The sequence below is a fragment of the Neovison vison genome, chromosome 7 (genome assembly GCF_020171115.1).
Source record: "Neovison vison isolate M4711 chromosome 7, ASM_NN_V1, whole genome shotgun sequence".
Taxonomy (NCBI): domain Eukaryota; kingdom Metazoa; phylum Chordata; class Mammalia; order Carnivora; family Mustelidae; genus Neogale; species Neogale vison.
In genome coordinates this window covers 29,992,232-30,015,823 of record NC_058097.1, presented here as the reverse complement: position 1 = coordinate 30,015,823, position 23,592 = coordinate 29,992,232, and the positions used below count along the sequence as shown (strand labels likewise).

The window sequence follows — 23,592 nt, the reverse complement described above, 5'->3', positions numbered from 1 at the left end:
GGGCGGGCGGGGTGGCAAGAAGAAGAAAAGATTGGTGGGAGGGGAAAGGCCTCCCAGGGCTCGAGAGAAACCCAGTCCCTTGCATCTTCGGATGCTTCCACATTATTTCAGAAAGAGGCTGCTCCAAACTGGGGTAATCTGAAAGCTGCCGGCTGAACAGAAAGATCCCCCTGGGTGCAGCCAGGAAAAATCCCAGGATGGCTTCCAGACTAGGAGCCAGGGCCTGGCTGGCCGCCGGTGCTCCCCCGAGGAAGTTGAGCAAGTTCGGGTCCCAGCGCCCTTTGGGTAGGGAAGGTGGTCGGGGGCGGAGGGACACCGCGCGCGCGCGCGCGCGGGGCTCGCAGGCGAGCCGGACCGCCGCCCACGTGGGCAGGCCGGCTGCATTTCCGCCCGGGCCGCGCTCGCTCCCACCTCCCCGGGCCGCGGCCCCCGCGCCGCCTCCGCGCGCCCGCTAGGTGGCGCCTGCGCTCTAGTGGGCGCCTCTCGGGCTCGGGCGCGGGCGAAAGCCACCGCGGAGCGGGGCGGCGGAGCGAACCCGAGCCCCAGGATTCCGGGGACTGGAGGGCAGCGGCGGCAGCCAAGGTAGGATTCCTGAGCCTCGGGCGTTTCCCTCGAGCCTCTGCGGTCGGGGTGGGCAGCGCGGCGGCTGCCGAGCCCCGCGCGCGGTCCGCGCCCAGAACCGGAGAAGTCGGAGCGGCCACACGTGTCGTTGCCTAAGGGGACCCGGAGCCCCGCGGTCTCCAAGCTGGGCCTAGGGGCAGAGCGGAACAGCAGGTCGCCGGCACGCAGACGTCCTCCGCTTAGCCTCTGCCTCGGGAAAGCCTGCCCGAATTCCCCGAACGGCAAGTCTGAAAAGGAGAAAAAGAGTTGCTGAGGCCCAGAGCGACTCCAGCTTTGCAGCCCGGTGCGGATGGGAGCCAGACACCCTTCTCAAACTTGGCTGCACGTTGGGATCCCTTGGGGAGCGTTAAAAAATGCTGGTGCCTCCAGTTCCACCACCACCAGCGCCCGCCTCCCCTCCCCCAGACTCAAATGTAAGTGGTCTGGGTTGGGGCCTGGGCATTTGGATATTTAAAAGCTTCCCAGGAGATTGCAATTAGCCATTAAGTTTGAGGACCCTTGATGTAAGGTTGGAGAAAACCCGAGAACGTTTGTTACAGAGCCCGAATGCTGATTCTTCTTCTTCTCATACCCCCCCACCCCCGCCTCTCCTCCTCCTCCTTCCTGCTTTTGAAGCAGGAAATACCTCTGCCTTTGAGCTGTCAAAGCCAAGGTGACAAACCAACAGGGCTGGTTCTGAAAGGGTTAAACTCAGAAGTGGGCCAGGAACAGAAATACACTGATATGGAATGTGAGAGAAGACTCTTCAGCTACCCCACCCATTTTAGTAAATGCAGCTGAGGAGTCAGAGTAAGCCCCCCTGTAGGTAATAAAAATGATAATGTATTTGCATAACAGGCAAAGTGGTTACCAGCGTGGGCTGGGAGTCCCCGGAGCTAGCTCAGGAATTCATGGAACCGTGCCTGGCTTCAGTTTCCCCATCTGCAAAATGGGTGTGATGGTATAAACCTCTTAGAGTTGTTGTGGGGATTATTAACAATGAAAGGTCACGTTTCCTGAGGGTATACCTGTCCCAGGTGCTACGTTAAGTGCTTTCTGTGCATTTTCAATTTTGACTTCTCATCGTGGCCCATGGGAGAGTCCTGTAATTACCCCCATATGGGTAGAAGAAGCTGGGTGTCAGGTCAAGGAACATGCTCAGGGTTATATAATTAGGCAGATTCTGGGCAGTCTGACTCTAGGGCCCAGGGGCAGTAGTAATCTGTTTCCCTCATTGAGAGAATGTAGAGAAAACACTTAGCATAGGCAGCTCGCGGTGCATTTTCTGTTAACCACCGCTGTCACTGCCTTTGTCACAACAAAGCACTGTCACTGAATTGACTCATTTGTTCACGATCTATTCGTTATTAAGAGCCTACTATGTGCCAGGCAGCTTTCCAGATGCTAGACCTAAAATGGTAAGACAGAGGTCAACGGGCTCTCAGTGAATTCACACTCCCATGAATGAGAGAACTGAGAAGTAGTACAGTCGATCCTCACCTTTCGCAGATTCTGTAGTCGTGAATTCTCCTGCTCGCTAGAATGTGCATGTAACCCTCAAATCGATATCCACAGCGCTTCCGTGGTCATGCGTGGACATGAGCAGAGTGGCCAGAAATTGGAGCTGAGGTTAACCCAAGGCAAAGCTCTGCCTTCGGATGTTAGCTCTCATACTGTAAGCAAGTGTCCCTTTTGGGGTCTATTTTGTGCCATGTTTTATGCATTTTTGTGCACTTTTTTCTGTTGGTGATTTCTTTGTTTGAAATTGCCCCCAAGCATTGCGTTCAAGTGCTGACTAGTGCTCCTAAGCCTAAGAAGGTTGCGATACACCTTTCTGAGAAAACATGTATTTGATAAACTGTGTTCAGGCATGAGTCGTCATGATTTTGGCTTTGAGTTCAATATGATTAAATCAACAGTGTATATTAAATTAGGTGTCTTTAAACAGAAACACACATAACACAAGGTTAGGTATTGATCTGTTGTTGAAAATATGACCAGAGACTCCCAGAAACCTAACTTTAGGTTTTTCGCTGGGAGCAATGGTTCCGTATTTGCTAATTCCATATCCATGGCAACTTTATAGAACATAGCTGCTATGAAGAGTGAGAACTGGGGCATCTGGGTGGCTCAGTGGGTTTAGCCGCTGCCAAATAGCATGGAGGACAATGGGGCGTTAGAGAGTAGTAGGGAATTGGGTAAATTGGAGGGGGAGGTGAACCAGGAGAGACTATGGACTCTGAAAAACATTCTGAGGGGTTTTGAAGTGGCGGGGGGGGGTGGGAGGTTGGGGTACCAGGTGGTGGGTATTATAGAGGGCACAGCTTGCATGGAGCACTGGGTGTGGTGAAAAAATAATGAATACTGTTTTTCTGAAAATAAATTGGAAAAAAAAAAAAGTGAGAACTGACTGCAGTTAGACTTCACCCCACGTGCAATGAAAGAATCAAGGTGCAGAGGTGTACAGAAAGGGCCTGCCTTAGATTGGATGTCAGAAAGGTTGGAAGCGGCCAGGGATGGAGTGGGTAGGTGAGGAAAAAGTGTTTCAGGCAGCGAAAGTAGCATGTGCAAAGGCCTAGAGGTCACCAATGGCTTGGCAAGGTGGGGAAACTCAAGGACAGCCAGTGTGCAGGGAGTGTAGTGGGCAAAGAGAACAGAATTGCAGCAATAATAATAATAATATGCTGGAGACAGTGGCTGGGGCGAGGTGGCACTGTGCTTTTTGTGGGCAGCTCTCATTTCATCCGATTAACACAGTAGTCCTGGCAGGCTGGGCTGGATGGTTTCCCCCTCTCACAGATGAAATTGATGCCCTGTGTGGTTAAATACCTTATCCAAAGTTACACAGCTGGTAAGCAGCAAATCTGACCTCTAGTATCTCCCTCTTAATGTAATGCTGAACAGACATTTGAGTATTGATCCGAGACCTTAGAACATAGTCCTGGGCTAGAGATTTGGTTTGGCCTGTGGAGGAGTCGTAAAAAAGTGCTGCAGAAGCCAAAAAGCATGGGTGAAACTACTTGGGACAGTGCACGGAGTGTGGAGAAGAAAAGTCCTCATGCCCTTTAAAAATAAAAATAGTCCTGATATAAAACCATTAATGCCTCAATGACAGAGTCCAGTTGCCTGCAGGGGCCGAATGAGTAGTGAGCGTGGGCACAAAAGTGTAGAAAAAGGAAGTGTGAAGGTCTGACCCAAATGAGCCCCAGAATACTAGGTCTGGCACGGGTCTCCCCATCCATGGGGCAGCCAGTCTCAGTCTGCCTCTTATCCCTGAAGGACAACGATCTTAAGCAAGGCTCAGCAAACCTTTTCCTAATAAAGGGCCAGATAGGAAATATTTTGATCTTTGTGGACCATATGGTTTCAGGTGGCATCTTCTCACCTCTGTGGCTGTAGAAGAACAGCAGCCTTAGAAGGCATGGAAATGAGTGTGTTTCAATAAAACTTTATGTAAACCTTTATTTATGCACACTGAAATTTGGATTTCATATGACTTTAATGGGTCACAATATGTTATTCTTCTTTTGATTTTTTTAAAAAAACATTTAAAAATGTGGGGCACCTGGTTAGGGGTCTGCTTTACAACTCAGATCAAGATCCCGGGGTCCTGGGATCAAGCCACGCATAGGGCTCCTTGCTCAATGAGGAGTCTGCTTCTCCATCTCCCTCTGCCCCTCCCCCTGCTTGTACACTCTCTCTCTTTCTTAAATAAATAAATAAAATCTTTTTAAAAAATTTTAAAAATATAAAGACTATTCTCAGCTCATAGTTGCACAAAAACAGGCTGTGGGTGGGTGGGCTGTGGTCCATGGGCTATAGTTTGCTGACTGTTTATCTAGAACCATGAGACCTGAATACTAAATGTCTATCTAGCTAAATCTTTACTTGACCCATGAATCCCCATCCGCTGTTCTCAGCTGTTTCTTGAGTTCCCCCAATAAAATGTAAATCACTCACCAGGTAACTTATTCCATTGCTAGAAGTTTGAACTATACCTAGTTGGGACTTCCCCAAACCCAGATCATGAGATAAGAATTTGGGTGTCAGGGGGCACCTGGGTGGCTCAGTGGGTTAGGCCTTTGCCTTGGGCTCAGGTCATGATCTCAGGGTCCTAAGATAGAGCCCCACATTGGGCTCTCTGCTCATCGGGGAGCCTGCTTCCCAATTCTCTAGGCCTACTTGTGATCTCTCTCTCTCTGTCAAATAAATAAATTTGAAAAGTCTAAAAAAAAAGAATTTGAGTGTCAGGACTTCACCGGGGAAGTGATCCCAGAGAAAGCCCAGTGAGAGTGATGTAGCCCCTGGGAAAGGAGGAAAACCAATGAAGGATGTTTTGGTAAGTGAGCTAGCACCAGCGCAGTGGCTCAGTCTCGCCAGGAAACCCTTGGAGAGGTTGTGTGTCCCCTGAAGAGGCTAGGGAGCTGGGGTATTTCCCTGCCTCCTCAAGGCCTCCCCGCTTCTGCACTCTGTCCGCGGTCCACCGCACCTCCCATCCTCCCACCCTCCCACCCACCCCCCTCTTGGCCAGAAAATGCCTTCAGAGGGAAAGGGTGCAACTGGAAACTCTCTGCAGGTGGCCTCCGAGGAGCACTGATAAGCACAGGTGCCCTACAAAGTCTTTTCTGATTTGGGTTTTTAAGCATGTACCGCATACCCCTGGGGACCTCTTGAGATGATCTGGCGTGGCATGAAGTCACGGAGCTAAAGGACATGAAGTCTCAGACTAGGAAAAGTACTCGCTTTGTAAACTGTCTCTGTGCTCCTGCCCCGCTGCTGCTGTCTCTCCCCAGCCCAGGAGCCCCAGCCACACTGGCCTGGTACTTCCTGGAACTTGCCAGACTCTCTTCTGACTACCGTCAACAAAAGACGTCTAGTGAAGGACTAGATAGGCTTGTCTCTCTTTCTTATGGAAAAGACAGAAGTCCTCAAATTCTGGGCCCTGAACAGACAAGAGCGGTCAGCTAAAATTTAAGAACACTGTTTTGTTTATTCGTACAGTTTCCACCTATCCAGGGCAAGTGTTTCTGGCTCCACATTCATAGTAGTAATATTAGGTGTTTTCTTTAAAATACATACATAAAGGGGGGGGGGCGCCTGGGTGGCTCAGTGGGTTAAAGCCTCTGCCTTCGGCTCAGGTCATGATCCCAGGGTCCTGGGATCGAGCCCCACATCGGGCTCTCTGCTCAGCGGGGAGCCTGCTTCCTCCTCTCTCTGCCTGCCTCTCTGCCTGCTTGTGATCTCTGTCAAATAAATAAAATCTTGTGCTCGCTTCGGCAGCACATATAAATAAAATAAAATCTTAAAAAAAAAAAAACATACATAAGGGTACCCAGGTGACTCAGTCGGTTAAGCATCTGCCTTCGTCGCAGGTCATGTTCTGGGGGTCCTGGGATCGAGCACCACATCCTTGGGGCTTTCTGCTCAGCGGAGAGTCTGCTTCTCTCTCTCCCTCTGCCCCTCCCCCTCTCATGCTATCTTTCTCAAATACATAAATAAAATCTTTAAAAAATGATAAAATAGGGGCGCCTGGGTGGCTCAGTGGGTTAAGGCCTCTGCCTTTGGCTCGGGTCATGATCACAGGGTCCTGGGATCAAGCCCCGAATCGGGCTCTCTGCTCGGCAGGGAGCCTGCCTCCCCCTCTCTCTCTGCCTACTCGTGATCTTGATCTGTCAAATAAAATAAGTAAAAATCTTAAAAAAAAAAAAAGATAAAATACATTTGCATAATGCATCTACTTAAAGAAAAATATGATAAAAATGATAGTGGCCATTCACTGAGCACTTACTAGGCCCTTGACGTTATTTGAAGCCCCAGACATGCATAATTTAATTACTTCTCACCACAGTTGCATGGGTTCAGTCCTACTTGACGCAGGTACTATTATTAGCTGAGAAAACAGGCATAGGGAAGTTCAGTAACTTGCCCAAAGTTACATAGCCAGTAAGTAACAGAACTGGAAAGTAAACTCAGATTGTCCTGCTCCGCTTTTTTTAAGATTTTTTTTTTTTAAGATTTTATTTATTTAGTTGAGAGGGCACGAGCACACTCAAGCATGAGCTGGGGGGAGGGGCAGAGGGAGAAGGAGAAGCAGGCTCCCCGCTGAGCAGGGAGCCCCAAGGATGCTGGGCTCCATCCAAGGATCCTGACCTGAGCCATAAAGCAAATGCTTAACCAACCGACCGAGCCTCCCAGGCCACCCACAGTTTGTGTTCTTAATGGCAGGATGACACTGCTTCTCACAAATGTGACAGAAGAAAAAAAGAAAAAAAAAAAGTGAAATTATTATTTTGGTTTACTGATGGGAGAGGAAGCCTTCTGTAAGAGGTTCCTCCTTCTCACCCAGCTGAAATCTGTCTCCCTGAATCGACCGCCCCTTGATTGTCATACTTTCTTCTGGAGCCTCAGAGAACAAATCTGTCCCCTTTTCGTCCCTGCAGGCCTTCAGCTGTCTGATGACAGGGAACCTGCTGGCTCTCCCAGATCTTCCCTGTTCTAGGTTAAATATTGCTAGTTCCTTCTGCTTCTACTCTCGTGTGTTCTCAGCATCTTCCCCCAAGCAAAGGGCCCCTTTCTTCCTTTTTCTTGTGTGTCCCAGAACTTCCAAAGTTGTTTTTGTTGTTCTACCTTTTTTTTTTTTTTTAAGGGCCCCTACAGTTCATTCTGCGCTTAGAGTGGATGGCTGTGGTTGGGGTGATGGGTGAGGAGGCAGAGAGAAGCTAGATAGTGTTGTCCAGAGGGAGACTGTCACTCAGAGAAAGCCCCCCAGGGCCAGCGTCATGGGGTGGGGGGCGGAAGTGGGAGGCTGGTCAGGCTCTTTCTTTGCAGGCCAGAGATGGAGCTAATCAGGCCGAAAGGGACACACTAACCAAATTCACAGGAGCCTGGTAGGGAAGCCAGACCACAAATATATTAAATCACAATGGGACAAGCACTGCGAGGCAGCCTGAAAATTTTATGTCAGCCTGTCAGCACATTCTTTCATCGGTAGGGAAGCCCGCATAGGAAGCCAAATTCTAGTGAGAAGGCTGGTATTCACAGGCCCAAGACGAGGTAAGCAAGAGGAATGAGTTTAATAGCCAGGACAGTCCAAGGGACTTGTATCCACTGAAGGATAGAAAGGTCCATGGTGGCAGCCGTGTTAGTCCCCTCATCCTTGTGCTCATGGTGGACGTGACTGAAATCAGTGACCAAATCTTTGCCTTCTTACTGCTCCTGGGACCAACCTTAAGATCCTTATCAGGAAGGTGCCTGGATGGCTCAGTTGGTTAAGTGTCTGCCTTCGGCTGGGGTCATGATCCCAGGGTCCTGGGGTCGAGTCCTGCATTGGGCTCCTTCCTCAGTGGAGAGCCTGCTTCTCCCTCTACCCTTCCCCATGTCCATGATCTCTCTCCCTCTCACCGTCTTTCTCAAATAAAATATTTTTTAAAACGATCCTTATCAAGAGGGGATTCTAGGAGGCTCTGGCCCTCTGAGCTGTCTGTAATGCTCAAGAGTTTCCAGAAATCCCAATGCTCTGGACAATGGGAGATAAGATAGACTCTCAAAGACTTCTCTTTTGTATCATTTTTGCTGAGCTCCTCACGCTTGACCATCTCTCTCTACCTAATATTCCCTCAGCTTATGTTAATACAATTCGCCTTTTTTTTTTTGTCCTTCTCATTGTCAAGTCTTGATTTGATTTCCAGACCTTGCTCTTCCTGCTTTGTTCAGAGGTGCATCCTGTCCTGTCTTAAGAACTTTCGCAGATCAGTAATTACAGATACTGTGTGTGGATCCCACTGATACGGGCTCCCCACATTTGGCGGTGACTTGCTGTGTACCTGCCAGTAATAACCTCTTTTTTTTTTAAAGATTTTATTTATTTATTTGAGAGAGAGAGACAGTGAGAGAGCACGAGCGAGGAGAAGGTCAGAGAGCGAAGCAGACTCCCCATGGAGCTGGGAGCCTGATGCGGGACTCGATCCCGGGACTCCAGGATCACGCCCTGAGCCGAAGGCAGTCGTCCAACCAACTGAGCCACCCAGGCGTCCCAGTAATAACCTCTTGCAGCGGAGAAGCGGCTCTCTGGGAGCTCTGTTCTAGAATTGGCAGGATCATCATGTTACACTGTTGGTACTGTTATCACTTGTCCATGCCTGAGGCTCGATGGGTCCTGGAAAGGCAGCTAGAGCACCAAACCCAAGAGATCATTGAGTTTGCTGTTATGAGCTTTGGTTATGCTCCTCTGAGCGTTGGGAGACCTATTTTTGCCGGCTTTTGGAAATGTACATTTTGGGACACCTGGTGTGGCTCAGTCTGTTAGGCATCTGCCTTCAGTTCGGGTCATGGACCCGGGGTCCTGGGATCAAGCCCCACATGGGGCTCCCTGCTCGGCAGGGAGTCAGCTTTTCCCTCTCTCTCTGCTTGTGCGATCTCTCACTCGTACACTCTCTCTCTTTGACAAATAAATAAAATCTTAAAAAAAAAAAAATGTACGTTTTTGTCCAGGGCCTTTCCTCCCTCCGGTCTGAAGAACCTTGACTTCCCTAAAAGGGAGACAAAATGTATACGGAGAATCCGTGGCACCTGGAGCCACTGCGGGAGGCCTTCTTGAGATCCTCCAGAGGAAGAGTGGGCCCTACCCTCAGGGGCAGCCGTGCTGCCCGGTCTGAGAGTGGAGATCCAGTTCTTATACTAGGAAGGCTGCCAGTCTGATGAGAGAAGAGCCATCCCTAGCCTCAGGGAGTCCGATGGAGGAGGAGGCATACAGTGTCCTTGGTGTGAACGATTTCGCCAACCCTGAAGATATCACTCTATCTGCGGCTTCTCTCGGGTTGGTCAATAGGCAGGGAAGGGGGCCCGCTTCATTCACAGCTCTGATAGACTGTGCAAAGCCACAACAGAGGGCCACGGCTTCTGAGCATCGGCCTGGGGATTGGATTTTATTTTGTTTTGTTTTATTTTATTTTATTGAGAGAGAGACAGAAATAGCGAGAGAAAGCACAGGAACAAGGAGGAGAGGAAGAAGAAGGCTCCCTGCTGAGCAGGGAGCCCTACAGGAGACTCGATCCCAGGACCCTGGGATCGTGACCTGAGTTTAAGGCAGATGCTTAACCGACTAAGCCACCCAGGCACGCCCATTTCTTAATAGACCTTTTCAGACCAGTTTAGACTGACAGAAAAATCGAGATGATATCCCAGAGAGTTCCCATATACCCCATGCCCAGTTCCCCCATTACTGAGATGAACACATGTGCTATGGTACGTTTGTTACAGCGAACAAACCAATATTAATACATTCTTAGTAACCAAAGTCCACAGTTTATTCAGATTTTCTCGGTGTTTACCTCCTGTCCTTTCTCCATGCCAAGACCTCTGCCAGTATCTGGTATCCTGTTTCCTTGTCACAACATCTTAAGTATTTGCTGGCTGTGACGGTGGAGCGGATTTTCCTTGTTTCTGATGACCTTCCCAGTTTTGAGGAGGACTGGGCAGGTATGTGGTAGAATACCTCTCTGGTGGAATGACTGGAGTTCATGGGGTTTGGAGAAGAAAGCCTCAAGAGGTAAAGAGCCATTTTCGTCACATCATGGCGGGCACCCCCGATGTCACCACAACCTACCGCTGTTGACCCTAAGCTCGATCATCCAACTGAGGTAGTGTGTGTCAGGGGTCCTCACTGTCACGTGACTGTTCCCCCGGTCCATCCTGTTCCATACTGTTCTCGTGGAAGGCAGTCCTTACACACAGCGCACGCTGGAGGGACTGAGGAATTCTGTTCTCCCTTCTTTGGGCAGTGTCTCTACAGCCCTTTTTTGGAACTTTTGTGCATGAGTAATTTGACTCTTTTCTCCCATTTATTCATTTCTCTTTTTTTGTTTGTTTGTTTTGTTTTGTTTTAAATAATAGCAGGGACCCATGGGTTTTACTTTGTACTCCGGGTTATAATCCAATACTGCCTTATCTTGTTGCTCAGATCATTCTATCTCTGGCCCCTGGGAAAGGAATTCGTGAGTTTGGATTTTTTTAAGATTTTATTTATTTATTGAAGGGGGGAGCACGCAAGTGGGAGAAGCAGACTCCCTGCTGAGCAGGGACGCCCAAGCCCACCGCCACCCCTGCTCCCCCGCCCCCACACCAGGAGATCTTAACCTGAGCCTAAGGCGGAGGAACGCTTAGCCAACTAAGGCACTCTTGCAATTTGTGTCTTGTAACCAGCTCCTGCGGCCATTTCTTGTACGTATGAGCGTTCAGGTCCCACGTAGATCTGGGTTCCTGGCCCCAGTTCTCCCGCTGACTGGCCCTGGGCGTGCTCTTGGCAAGGCCCTGAGCCAGTGGGGCCTCCGCGCTCTCAGCAGAGACTGGAGCTAATGCTGTTACCTAGCACGTGAGGTTATTGAGTAAGAGGCGCCTACTAAGTCCTCTGTGCGCAGACATTGTTGTTCATGTTAGCTTGGCATTCACATTCCTTCTGGATCGGCCCCCGGAGGTTACACACCGAGGCTAAATATGCCTTCCCAATGCTCACCTTCCAAGACCACGGCGCTGTGTGACCCCGATTCCAGTACCTGGTCCCCCAACTCCTGCTGTTACCTCCTCCTCCTGGTGAACCAGCATCGTCTCCCACCTTCTGTCTCTCAGTCACACCACACACCAGACAGACAGACGACCCATCTGACGTGCCCTCTGCCAGTTCACACAGACACACATCCTCATTCCTTTCAAGCCCCCTAAAGCACCACTTCCTCCCACCGACAGCCGACAGCCAGGCACGAAGTCCCCTCTCTTCCTGTCAGCTGACGGAGGGCCCCCTGTACCCAGTCTTGCCTCATAGCCCTTACCCTTTAGACCGAGCTTGGGAGCAAGGGGCCTGTCCTCCCTGAGCAGTCCTCATCTCCGTCCGTCTTTCTGTCCCACCTGCCCACGAGGGGCTCCCCACGCCAGCTTGTGGTCTTACTTGCACCTCTGTAAGTTCCGACAAGACAAAGGGCGTAGGGGGAAGGACATACCCTGGGTGCTGACTGGGCTTAACTGGACAGACAGCCTGCGAGGGCAGAACTTCTCAGAGGTCGAGAGGCTGACCCAGGGTCGTGTGTGGTGTGTGTGTGTGTGTGTGTGTGTGTGTGTGAGTGAGTGTGTCTACACTCATCATATCACAGCAGGGAAGGGGGTTAATATATATATTAATTATGCAACAATATACATGACACAAACTTGGCCATTTTAACCATTTTAAAATGTATAGTTCGATGACATCAAGTACCTTTACACAGCCGTAGAACCAACCATCGCCAACACCCATCTCTAGAGCTTGTTCATCTTCCGAAACTCATGAAACAATGAGTTTAACTGTTGCCTTAGTTTTCATTTCCTCCCCGATCCCTCCTTCCGCCAGCCTCGGATACCCATCTTTCTCCTTTCCATCTCTACGATTTTGACGGCGCCCTAGGTACCCTGTACCCACGGTATTGGGCAGTATTTTTTCTTCTGTGACAGGCTTCCTTCGCTGGGTGTGATGTCTCTAAGGTTCATCCATGTTTGTAGCAGGTGTCAGAATGTCCTCCTTGTAAAGACAGAATAGTATCCTATTGTATGCTTATGTGGCGTCTGGTTTATACATTTCTCTGTCCGTGGACACTTGGGTTGCTCCCACGTTTTGGCCATGGTGAATAACACTGTGATGAGGATACAAATATTCCTGCCTTCAGTTCTTTTGGGAATATATCTAGAGTGAAATTGCTGGATCATAAGGTAATTATTTTATTTTGGGGGAAATTGCCATAGCATTTCCACAGTGTTTGTACCATTTTACGTTCCCACCAGCAATGCACAAAGGTTTCTATTTCTCCACATCCTTGTCAAATTTGTTACTTTCTGGTTTTGTTTTGTTTTGTTGATAATAGGCATTCTAATAGGATCTCAATGTGGTTTTCATTTCCGTTTTCCTGATGCCTGAGATCATGAGCATATTTTCATGTGCTTATTGACCATTTGTGTATCTTCTTTCTTTTTAAGATTTTTTTTAAAAGATCTTATTTATTTATTTGACAGACAGAGATCACACAAGTAGGCAAAGAAGCAGGCAGAGGGAGAGGAGGAAGCAGGCTCCCTGCTGAGCAGAGAGCCCGACGTGGGGCTCGATTCCAGGACCTCGGGATCACAACCCGAGCCAAAGGCAGAGACTTGAACCCATTGAGCCACCCAGGCACCCCTAAGATTTTTTTTTAAAGGTTTTATTTATTTATTTGGCAGAGAGCAGGAGAGAGAACAAACAGGGGGAGCAGCAGAGGGAGAGGGAGAAGCAGGCTCCCCACTGAGCAGGGAGCCCCTTATGGGGCTCCATCCCAGGACCCTGGGATCATGACCTGAGCTGAAGGCAGATGCTTAACTGACTGAACCATCCAGGTGCCCTTTTTAAAAAGATTTTATTTATTTATTTATTTGACAGAGAGAGAGCACGCACAACTAGGCAGAGTGGCAGGCAGAGGGAGAGGGAAAAGCAAGCTCTTGGCTGAGCAGAGAGCTGGACATGGACTTAATCACAGGACCCTGGGATCATGACCTGAGCCAAAGGCAGACACTTAACCAACTGAGCCACCGAGGTGCTCCCATTTGTCTAACTTCTTTGGAGAAGTGTCTGTTAAGTTCTTTGCTCATTTTTAAATCAGGTTGAGTTTTGTGTTTTTGTTTTTTGTGTGTTTTTTTTGCCATTGAGTTGTAGAAGTTCTCTATATTTACCCCTTGTCAGATATATGATTTGTAAGTATTTTCTCGCATCCCATCATTTCACTATGTTGATAGTGTCCTTTGATACACAGAAGTTTTTAATTTTGATGAAGTTGTTTGTCTATTTTTTCTTTTGTTGTCTATACTTTTGGTGTCATCTCCAAGAAATCATCAAATCCAATATCATGAGGCTTTTGTTCTCTTTTCTCATAGGGGTTTATAGTTTTAGATTTTATGTTTAAGTCTTTCATCCATCTTAGATAATTTTTGTATACAATGTAAAGTAGCTATTCAGTTCTCCCAACACCATTTGTTGAAAAGACTAGCCTTTCCTCATTGAATATTGAAAATAATTCGGCCATACATGTGAGGGTTGATTTCTAGGCTCTCTATTCTATTATGTCGGTCTAAATGTCTGCTGCTTTGTGTCCTCCCGCTTTGCTCTTCTTTTTCAAGATTGTTTTTGGCTGTTTGGGGTTTCTTGAGATTCCATATGAATTTCCGTATGGGTTTTTCTATTTCTGAAAAAAGCATCCTTGGCATTTTGGTAGAAAATGCATTGAATCTATAGATCGCTTTGTGTAGTATTGACATCTTAATGTTGAGCTTCCCTCTCTATGAACACAGGGTGTCTTTCCTTTTATTTGTATCTTCTTTCATTTCTTTCAGCAACATTTTACAATTTTCTGTGTATAAGTCTTTTGCCTCCTTGGTTGTATTTATTCCCAAGTATTCTTCTTTGATGCACCTTTCCACTTTTCGAGGATCTTGATATATTGAAAAATGAAGAAATACAAAACAAAGTACCAGACTGGTGGTCACCTTAAACTGTATGGTCCTCTCAGTGTTTCTCAGGGGCAACATATGTAGACAGTGATAGAATTATATAGTGTCAAGGGCCTAATTTCAAGTCCCTTCATCAGTATGAGGTCCCCCGTCCACTCACCCCCACCATGATGGGAGTAAAGTGGCTGGGCAGGTCCTCTTACTGGGCTAGGAGTGGGAATAGCATAATAGTCCCCCAGGTGGGCCCTGCTGAGGGATCCCACAAAGGCCTGAAGTCACCATAAGCCAAATCAAAGCATCTGTCCAGCATGTGATGCTGAGAACACTGAGACCCCTTCGAAGCTTCCCCGAGGTCATGTGGACTTTCTACCTGGAACAGAAACAGTCCCCCAGAAATGCAGATGAAACAGAACAGCCAGCTTGCCCACCCCCACAGCCTTAACCAACCCCGCGGGGATTTTGCTGGCCCACATCAGTTTCAGTTTGAGGAGTTGTGTGAGGACAAAAGGTGGGGGAGCACAGAGTTAGAGGGCCAGTCCCTGCTCAGGCATTTCCTCACCCCCTGGAAGTCTTTGAAATAGCAGGCCTCTTCTCTTTTGTCATTCAACTGTTTTCCGGCTTTCTTGACCTCAGAGTCTCCTGGTGAAACTCTGTTCTTTCTCAGGCAGTGATTTATTTTGCTTCTTGGTCATTTTTGGCCTGTGGGGATGCACATGCAACACACACACACACACACACACACACACACACATACACACACACACGTCACTCCGCATGTCTGCAGAACTCCTAGGCTTCAGGATCTGGAGACATGGTCTCTGTCTCCTCTCTCCCCTACTGAAGCCTGTTGTTGTCTTACCCCCAGCCGGAAGCCCCTCTGTCACAGGGCCAGTCTCCTGGCCACTTGTTCTACTCCAGCTGCTGTTCCTGCAGGCTCCAGCCAACTCCAATTTCCATAGCAACTGAAACTCATTTTTCCATCCCTGCAGTTCCACTTTGGAAAGGAAACCCGTAATAGTCTTTTAAAAGAAAACAAAAATTGAGCTACATCTGGCATCGTCAACTTGGACTATTCAGAATTCCTCGCTCCCCCCCTCCAACTCCCTGGTCTCCTAACGACCCTCCCTTACTTCCCGCCATCAGCCTCCACCCCTCTGACTCCCCGGGGCTCCTGACTCAAAAGCAAGTCCAAGGAGAAGTCTGTGTGGGCTCTTTCTCTCTGGAAATTAATGCAAGATGACTTTGTGCCTTGGCAACCCAAGAAGGGGAGGTTAGAGGCTGTATTCTACGGCGTCAGGTGATTCTGACCCACTTCACCACGGATGCCTGTTTGTCTGCCCTCCTGGGCTGGAAGGGCTCCAAGAGTGCCTGAACATGTCACATTGTCTGTAAAGATGAGGTTCCTACTCACCAACTCTCAGGCAGCTGTCTCCAGGTTGTTTGAGCAAGATTTGATGCTTGTACTCCCAGAATATAGGTGAGGTTCAGTGGGGTGGAGTCCGGAGCCCCGTGACTAAGAAAGAATTCTTGAAACGTCTTTGGTGCCAACTGGTGGCTTTTTAAAGCACAGGGACAGGACCCATGGGCAGAAAGAGCTGCTCCCCCGGGGGTTGTGAGGGGTGACGGGTTATAGACTGTGGGGTTAGGGGAGGTAAGGAAAAAGGGAGTTGTCAAGGTTGTTTTTCCCTCTAGCGAGGTATTAATATAAGAAGGGAGATTCCTGGAAGAATGTCACACACGTTCCACCCAGGAGTGGGGGCGTGGGTTCTCTGCTTGTGCTTTGTCCTCAGCTAGCCTTCTGTTCCCTCGTCAGCTTGGCTGGCATGACACATACAGGAGCCTACGAGTATGATGTGAAGGGGTCTTTCCCCTCTCCTACCCCCAGAAAGACTTCCCTTATTGACCGCCTCCGTTTCCGATGCCTAAAATTCTACCACTGGCCACACGTGCCATTGGGCTCACACTCTGTTTCCTATTAAAAATGCCAAGTGCATGTCAAGTTGTAGTCCGCTTGGCTACTCCCACGCCTAGTACTGTACCTCGCCCGTAGTAAGTGCTCAGTAAATGTTCCTTGGATTGAATTCATGTTTTGGCATAGACTGCTTCAACAGACAACTTTTCTAATCTGACATCTGGCCCCAAGCACTTCTGGGCACATTTTGGCAAGAAGGAAATTATTTATTTTTTTAATTGACCACCCCCCCCCAACCCTCCCCTCCCCCACTTTGTCACAGGCAAAGTGCAGTTATCAGTTTCCAGAAGAGCGGTTTGTTCTGACGGCTGCTGAGGAAACAGTGTGTGCCGAGAAAATGAAGAGTGTCATTAAACACCTCCAAGGGGGAGACGCTGTTTGTCTAAATACAGGTCTTTATCTCTAAAACATGCCCCCCCCCCACTCCCGCTGCCCATGTGTGCTGGGCTTTTCGAGTCGCTGGCGATGTGTTTTGGAACACAGCGTGGGGGAAGAGCCCCCATGGGCCGTTCAGCTCCGGCTATGAAAAATACAAGCTGCGTTTGACGGAATGACAAAAAGAAATCTGTGGAACCAGGAAGCGTAGTAAATACCGTGACTCTCTGCAAATGTGCACAGCCCAAACAGATTTTTCCAGTCTGGAAAAATGAAGAGATTTGTCTGTGTGAAACCAGCCAGCTCTCGGCCCCTCCTCCCTTTCCCCTGCTCCACCCCCACCTCCTGGCAAGGCCGCCCACCCTGCCCCAGACATTCAGTCATCCGCTTTCATCCTTTGTGACTTGCTTTGCCCCAGGAAATAACACTGCCCAGGCTCTGGGGAGATACCCCAGCCTCTCCCAAGCATCTTTGAGAGACGTCTGGCTGGCTGGGTGTTGCCTGTCATTTCTGACCTTGGCCGGATGCGGCTCACGGCCGAACCGCCCAGGAGGCAGTGGGTCTGGTGTCTCCTCCTGCTGGGCTTTATCCTACCTGTCCCAGGTCCCCCGCCCCCCGCCTTTCCTTTTGAAAGAACCTTTTTTTTTTTTTTAAAAGATTTTATTTATTTGACAGAGAGATCACAAGCAGGCAGAGAGGCAGGCAGAGAGAGCGAGGGGGAAGCAGGCTCCCCGCTGAGCAGAGAGCCCGATGTAGGGCTCGATTCCAGGACCCTGAGATCATGATCTGAGCTGAAGGCAGAGGCTTAACCCACCGAGCCACCCAGAACCCCGAACCTTTATCCCGTCCCTTCTTCCGTGAACGGGTGTTTAGAGAGAGCACTTGCAAAAGGTGAGGGTTTAAAAGCCCTCTCTTGAGGCTAGTCAGAGGGTGGAGGTAGAATGGGAAAATTTTCAGTGACTCAAAGACAACCAGACCAGGACAACCATTGGTAAGGATGGCTTCTGTATGGGAGGGACTTGCAGAGAAAAATCTGAGCTGCACCTAGCCTAGGAGATAGACTTGCATAGCAACTATGCTGTGTTTTTGGATGGTGTGTTTGCAGGTGGGGGGTAGGGGCAGGAAGGGGGATGCTGACAAAGACTATGAGGCTGTAAACACCCACCCTCCGGAGTGCTGCCCTGAGACCACATATCCAGCCTGCAGTTCAGTCTGTTGAAAAGGGCACTGGGATGGGAATCAGAGCAATGGGCTTGAACCCTGGCTTCTCTCACTAGGGAGCAGCTGTTAGTCACCTCTCCATCCGCAGCACCTAGGACAAGCCTGCCACCAGCTGCTCTGTTGCTGTTTGTGGAGTCGGTGAGTGAATGAATGAATGAGCCAGTAACCTTGGATCCTTTTCCATTGTGAGCCTCAGTTTCCTTCTCTCTGAAAAATAATATGAAAAATCTGACACTTACTCTGCCTAGCCTGCCAGGTGAGAGTCAGAGAGGGTGTGTGTGTGTATGTGTGTGTGGGAAGGAGAGAGCGAGAGAGCAGACGTATGAGCATTTTTTATCCTCTGTAAATTGGAATTTCGGAGTCAGTTTGGTCTCCGGTTCCATGGCTAACCTTTAGTGTTTATGTCCTTTATCAGGAGGAAGGGCTGTACTCCAGAGTGTCCCCCGAACACTTCTCCATCCTATCATCTGAGTACCTTAAGGACAGGAGGATATTTTGGGTGCTTTTAACAAAGCAGTTTAAATCTGACATCAATGCCGTTTAACATCCTCAGCCTCGACAGGGCCACCGCCACATCAGTCCCGTACTTGGTCCCAGAACTCCCGTGAGACCCTCCCTAGGAATGGCCTGAGCTCAAACAGGAGATTTTCATGAAGAACTGGCCGGGGGGGGGAGGGGGTGCTGGGAATCTGCCCCCAGATCTTCGCCCGTGCTGACTCCTCTGCCTGCAACACCTGCCTTCCCTTTCCCAATTGGTCCAATACCAACTTGACTTCCAGATCTCCACTTAGACCTCATTTCTTCCAGAATACATTCCCCCATTCCTCCCCTCTGTCCTTCGAGCTGAGCCTCCACCTACCTGCCCTCTCTGGGTTCACCTCCCCTGTCCAGCTGCTCACCAACTGAGGTACAGTCACCCATTCACCTGTCTGCCTCGCTCTTAAATGGTGGGCACCCTGAGGACGAAGACTGGGTCTTTCTTGTTCACTGTTGTAAGCTCACTGCCGGACCCCAGGACGGTGCCCTGTAGATGTATACTGATGAAACGAATAGCCACAGTGTGTTGGGGGAGAGGGGAGACCGAGACCAGAATCATGCAGGTTCTCCTAGAAGGGTACTCCCCAAAGCCTAGAAACACTTCTGCTACCAAAATGGCTTGCATGCAAACTAAGCGTGTGAATCCGTCCACACCCAGAGATGTGTGCACATATTCCGTTGCCAGCAGTCACTTGCGCAGAGCACCCCGCCTTGCTCTGAAAGGTCTCTGTGCCATCCCCTCTGACCCATCTTCTTCACTCCCCATGCATAGGAAAATGCATGAATCAGACTCTAAGTGGGTAAGTGGCAGAGTAAAGGTAGCCAGGGAAAGAGATTTGATTATCATACCTTGGCCTATAATCTTTCCTCATCTCTCTCTCTCTGTCTCAGCATCACAGATTACATCTCACTGGAAGGCAATTCTACTTATTTCTCTTCTATACAATTCAAGAAGACACTCAACTTAAAAAAAAAATAAAATAAAAATAAAAAGCTCAGCAAACTGTTTCCCCCGGCTCTTTGGAGCCCTGCCAAATAAATGTATCTTTAGGCAAAGAGTTTTCAGCTCTGTGCCTTGGTTTCCCTCTTCTCTCTCCCATGGAGACGAGGAACAGAAGCTATCCTTCGAGCACAATATGTTTCCTGGGGGTGGGGCGGGGAGAGCTCCTTAAGTACCCAGAGTCACCAGTCACGATTTTGTCACGGGCACGCGAAAGGACGGTGTTGTTTGGTTCTTCAGTGGGCAGGTGAATTTTAAGTTGTTTGGAAAGTTGACTCAGATTTGGTCAGATGTGGAAGCCGTGGCCTGCCCTACCGAAAGAGAGCGTTAAGGAACTGGCCGTGGAGAGGAGAATTTCTGAAGCTGGTGGGAGGGTTGCTGGGAAGGACCCAGCTGGCCGCAGATGCAGCGTGATAAAACGACAGAAGTCTGAAAGTGTTTCGTGAGCCCCGGGAACAGCAAGCGGCCCTACCTCCTCAGCATGCTGGCCAAGGCCCTTGGCCATGTGGCTTCATCTGACCTCCTCTGGCCTCTTCCCAGCGCGGCCTGCCACGTGGCAGGTGTAGAGGACCCGCTTCCTAGGTCAGGGTGGCAAGTGGGGTCTTAAGGTGAACTCAGACCCCTGGAGAGGTTTTTTGTGGCCACTACCATCAGCCTTTGCGATATCTGTCACTTAAACCTGTTCTCAAGTTGGGAGACTTCATGTCAAGTCCTGGTCTCCACTTCCTTGGAAAAACAGAAGATCTGGCAACACGGAGCTCACCTTCTTGAACAACTGTAACCAGGCGGAGGTGGGAAGCTGCAGCTCCTTCCAGAGAGGACTTGCTGGCCTCAGTCCCCACTGCCACCAGCCACTGGTCCCCCCTGGGCAGAAAACAGGGTCAGCCGCCTTTTATCACCTCGCCCCACGGCCATCATTGTTACCTGCTGTGCAGCCAAAGGCACTGGACGGTCTGTGACCTCTGCCTGGGTGAGGACCTCCTGTTCCCTAGGCCCCTGCTGATGCACAGACCCAGCCATCCTCCCTGGCCCCGGGTTGGCGCTAATGTGTACAGTTTCAGTGCTGAGGGTTGAGCTTTTTCTGCCTTTAAGGGGTAAGGTGCCATTATTATGAGAAAGTGCAAGGCCACGGGCTAGGGAGCAGGCCAGGACCCGTTCCTCCCTTCCCAGATAACACACTCCCACTTCGCAGCAACCTTCTGGGAGTCGTACCCGCTCGGGACTTTTCCTTTTTTCTATTCTATTAGTGACTTTCAAAAAGGACATTTCAGCCAGCTAAAGGGAGCAGATGGCACTGTATCAGGCCTCCTGCAGGCTGACTTTGGGGTGGGGATGGGGGAATGGGGGCTTTCCTGTGATTAGTTCTTGTACCTGGTAAGCTTTGATCTCTCAGGCTGTGGAGGTGGCTTCTCCTAAGGAAGGAATCAGGCCATGCTTAACCTTGATCACCGCGATCACTGTTCTCCTTGTCCTTCTTTTATAAACAAGGAAATTGGAACAGAGCTAAGAGAGGCTTTTTCATACACTTTAGGAAAGAATGAGCAATGGAAAAAGGAAATTGAGAGCTTTGGGGAGTTTATAGGAGAGAAGCATTGGAGTTTGAAATAGGAGCTGGGAATCCATATGTTGGGAGGAAAGAGAAGAAAAGAACAGCCACACGCACACAGAGCTTCAAGGGGAAGTGCGGAAATCGTTATGGGAAAGGGGGCAGGGAAGCCCACGTGGGTCTCCCTTTATCAGCCCCAGATGTTCAGGCAACGGCCCCCAGGATGCCCATGAAAGGGTCCAGAGCCTATGGTGCTAGACTGAGTGTTTTCTTAACTGCCAAGGAGCACGTGAATTCGGTGGCAGGGAGCTTTCCTCTGTGTCCCTTATGACTCCCCGAGGCCCTGCCTGTCTGCGCCACGCCAGGCAGATACAGACGGGGCTACCTCTAGATTTGGAAGTGGACAGCCGCAGTTCACCTTGCACGGATCCCTGCCTTTCTGCCCCCATCCAGCCTAGGGCTGGCCCAACCTGCCTCCATTGACCTGTGCCCCAGACTGACCTAGGTCCGGCTGGCAATTTCACCTGCATAAATGACTTAGCCTCTTCAGCCTCAGTTTTACCATCTTTAAAATGGGAGGGGGGGTGCCTGGGTGGCTCAGTGGGTTAAAGCCTCTGCCTGCAGCTCGGGTCATGATCCCAGGGTCCTGGGATCAAGCCCCGCATTGGGCTCTCTGCTTAGCAGGAAGCCTGCTTCCTCCTCTCTTTCTCTCTCTCTGCCTACTGTCAAATAAATAAATAAAATATTTTTAAAAATAAATAAATAAAATGGGAGAGGAGAACGAACCATCATTGGTGAGGTGCATAGCAAGATACATGTAAAGGGCTCTGGGAAGAATAAAGCCCAAAACATGGGGTTTTTTGGTTTTGGTTTTTCTTTGTTTTTTTGTGTTGTTGTGGGTTTTTTTGGGTTTTTTTGTTTTTTTTTTTTCTGGTTGTTCATTACACTTTAAAAAAAAATCACTATGGAAAATTTCAAACATCTGGGCAAGTAGACAGAATACAGAATAAAGCCTCATACACCCGTAACCTAGCTTCCATAATGATAAGTTCATGGCCGATCTTAGTTCATCTCTATCCTCCACGTTCCCCTGCCCTCTGTTATGCTGAAGCAAATATGGTAGGTATCGGGGAGATATTTTATTATTTTATCTCATTATCAAACATGTAATGGCCGACTTGCTCCTCCAACCAGTTGAAACTTACCCTCCCCCGACAGGTCCCTTTTTGTACCTTTTCCCCCCTTCCAGAGGGCCACATCTGCCCTCCCCGCCAGGCACCAAATTCCTCTCAATGCCATTCTTCCTCCAAGAGTCATGACTGATAGCAGCTCAGGTTGTAAGGCCCCAGGAGGCCTGGGGTGTCTTTGCATTTTACCAGACTCCAGTGTTTTCTTTAGAAGAAATAGCGGAGCTCTAGAAGGGGGACGTTGAAGCATCAGTTCCCTGGAAGGAGAGGCAGGTATTGGGCCATTTTGAGCCCTCCCAGCCCTTGACATCAAGCTTAAGCCCTATAGGAACTGGCTGAACGCCTGGTCTTATTGGTTCCTTTCTTTCAGGGAAGGGGCACCTGGGGCGGAGAACACCGGTGAATTATGTCCTCCCTTCGCCTCTGGCTGCAGGAGAGGGGGCTCTCCTCTCCCAGCAGAAGCCCTAATGCTGACTGAAGCTTGCGATGCAGCTAGGAGACTCATTTCTTCTCAAAGCCTGGTGGAGGGGATAGAATGCCTGCTCCAGAGACCAAATTCAAGACAAAATGAGCTAATGCTGTACCTACTAGGATTCTCTTGGTCACAGGGGATGGAAAATCCAACCCAAGATGCCTTTGGAGGAAAAAAAATAAAAGGGGATTGGGGGCTTACCTTGAATCGAAAAGTCCAGGGGTGGTACCAGGGATCTGCACCCACCTTCTAACACGTGTTGGGGGTGGGGTTCTGGTTTCCCCCCACCACCAAGGAAGTCTCCGGGACATTGGCTAGGCAACCTCCAGTGCAAATCCGTTCTGACAGTGTCTACATGGAGATAGTGTCCAATCCCACAGTTAGTTAAGCGCTGTCTTACAAGACTGCCCCCCTCCCCAACTCCAGAGGCCAGTCCCTAGTTCATGCTGTCAACTGTGCCTCTGATGGATGAGCTCTGAACTGGAGGTCCCCACAACTCCTTCCTTGGGTTTGACCAATTTGTTAGATCAGCTCTCAAAATGCAGAGAAACTGTTTACTTAGTAGATTATAGGTTTTATTATAAAAGGATGTAACTCAGGAACAGCCAGATAGAAGTGACCCATAGAGCAAGATGTAGGGGAAAGTGCACAGAGCTTTCATGCTGTCTCCCAGCACACCAGATTTCCACGTGTTCACCCGTCTGGAGGCTTTCCGAACTCAGGCCTTTTGGGTTTTTATGAAGGCTTCATTACATAGGCACAATTGATTAAATCGTCCATTGGTGATTGAGTCAACCATCACCCCCAGACCCTCCCTCAACTTCCCTGGAGGTCAGGGGGTGGGGACTGAAAGTTCATACCCTCTAATGGTACAATCAGCTCCTCTGGCAACTAACCCCTTTTCTTAGGTGCTTTCCAAAAATAGCTCATTAACATAACAAAAGATACGTTGCCCCGCCCCCCCATCTCAGGAAATTCTGCAGGTTTTTAGGAGTTGTTATCCAGACCCTATGGTGATGAAATACCAAATCTCTACTTGCTATTATGAATCACAGCATCACAGGTGGACATGACTGGTATTTGGGGTTCAACTGTTAAAATCGGGACTGGGTTTCACTCTACCTCTTGGCTCCAGATTTGTTTCAACTTTCATTTGGGGTTAATGTGATAACAAGGCAGCAGCATCGG

General features: G+C 49.3%; 1 protein-coding gene across 5 annotated transcripts in view; it reads left to right on the top strand.

Moving 5' to 3' along the window:
• The first annotated feature begins 526 nt into the window (after positions 1 to 526).
• CHD9 (chromodomain helicase DNA binding protein 9) overlaps positions 527 to 23,592 on the top strand; it is a 224,425-nt gene continuing 201,359 nt past the window's right edge. For 4 of the 5 annotated variants that reach the window (XM_044256151.1, XM_044256148.1, XM_044256150.1 and 1 more), the window contains exon 1: positions 527 to 582. The gene's annotated coding sequence lies outside the window, so the exon portion shown is untranslated. Of the gene's footprint in view, positions 583 to 887; positions 1,035 to 23,592 lie in introns of those variants that run through there. The other variant, XM_044256147.1, reaches the window with a different exon arrangement.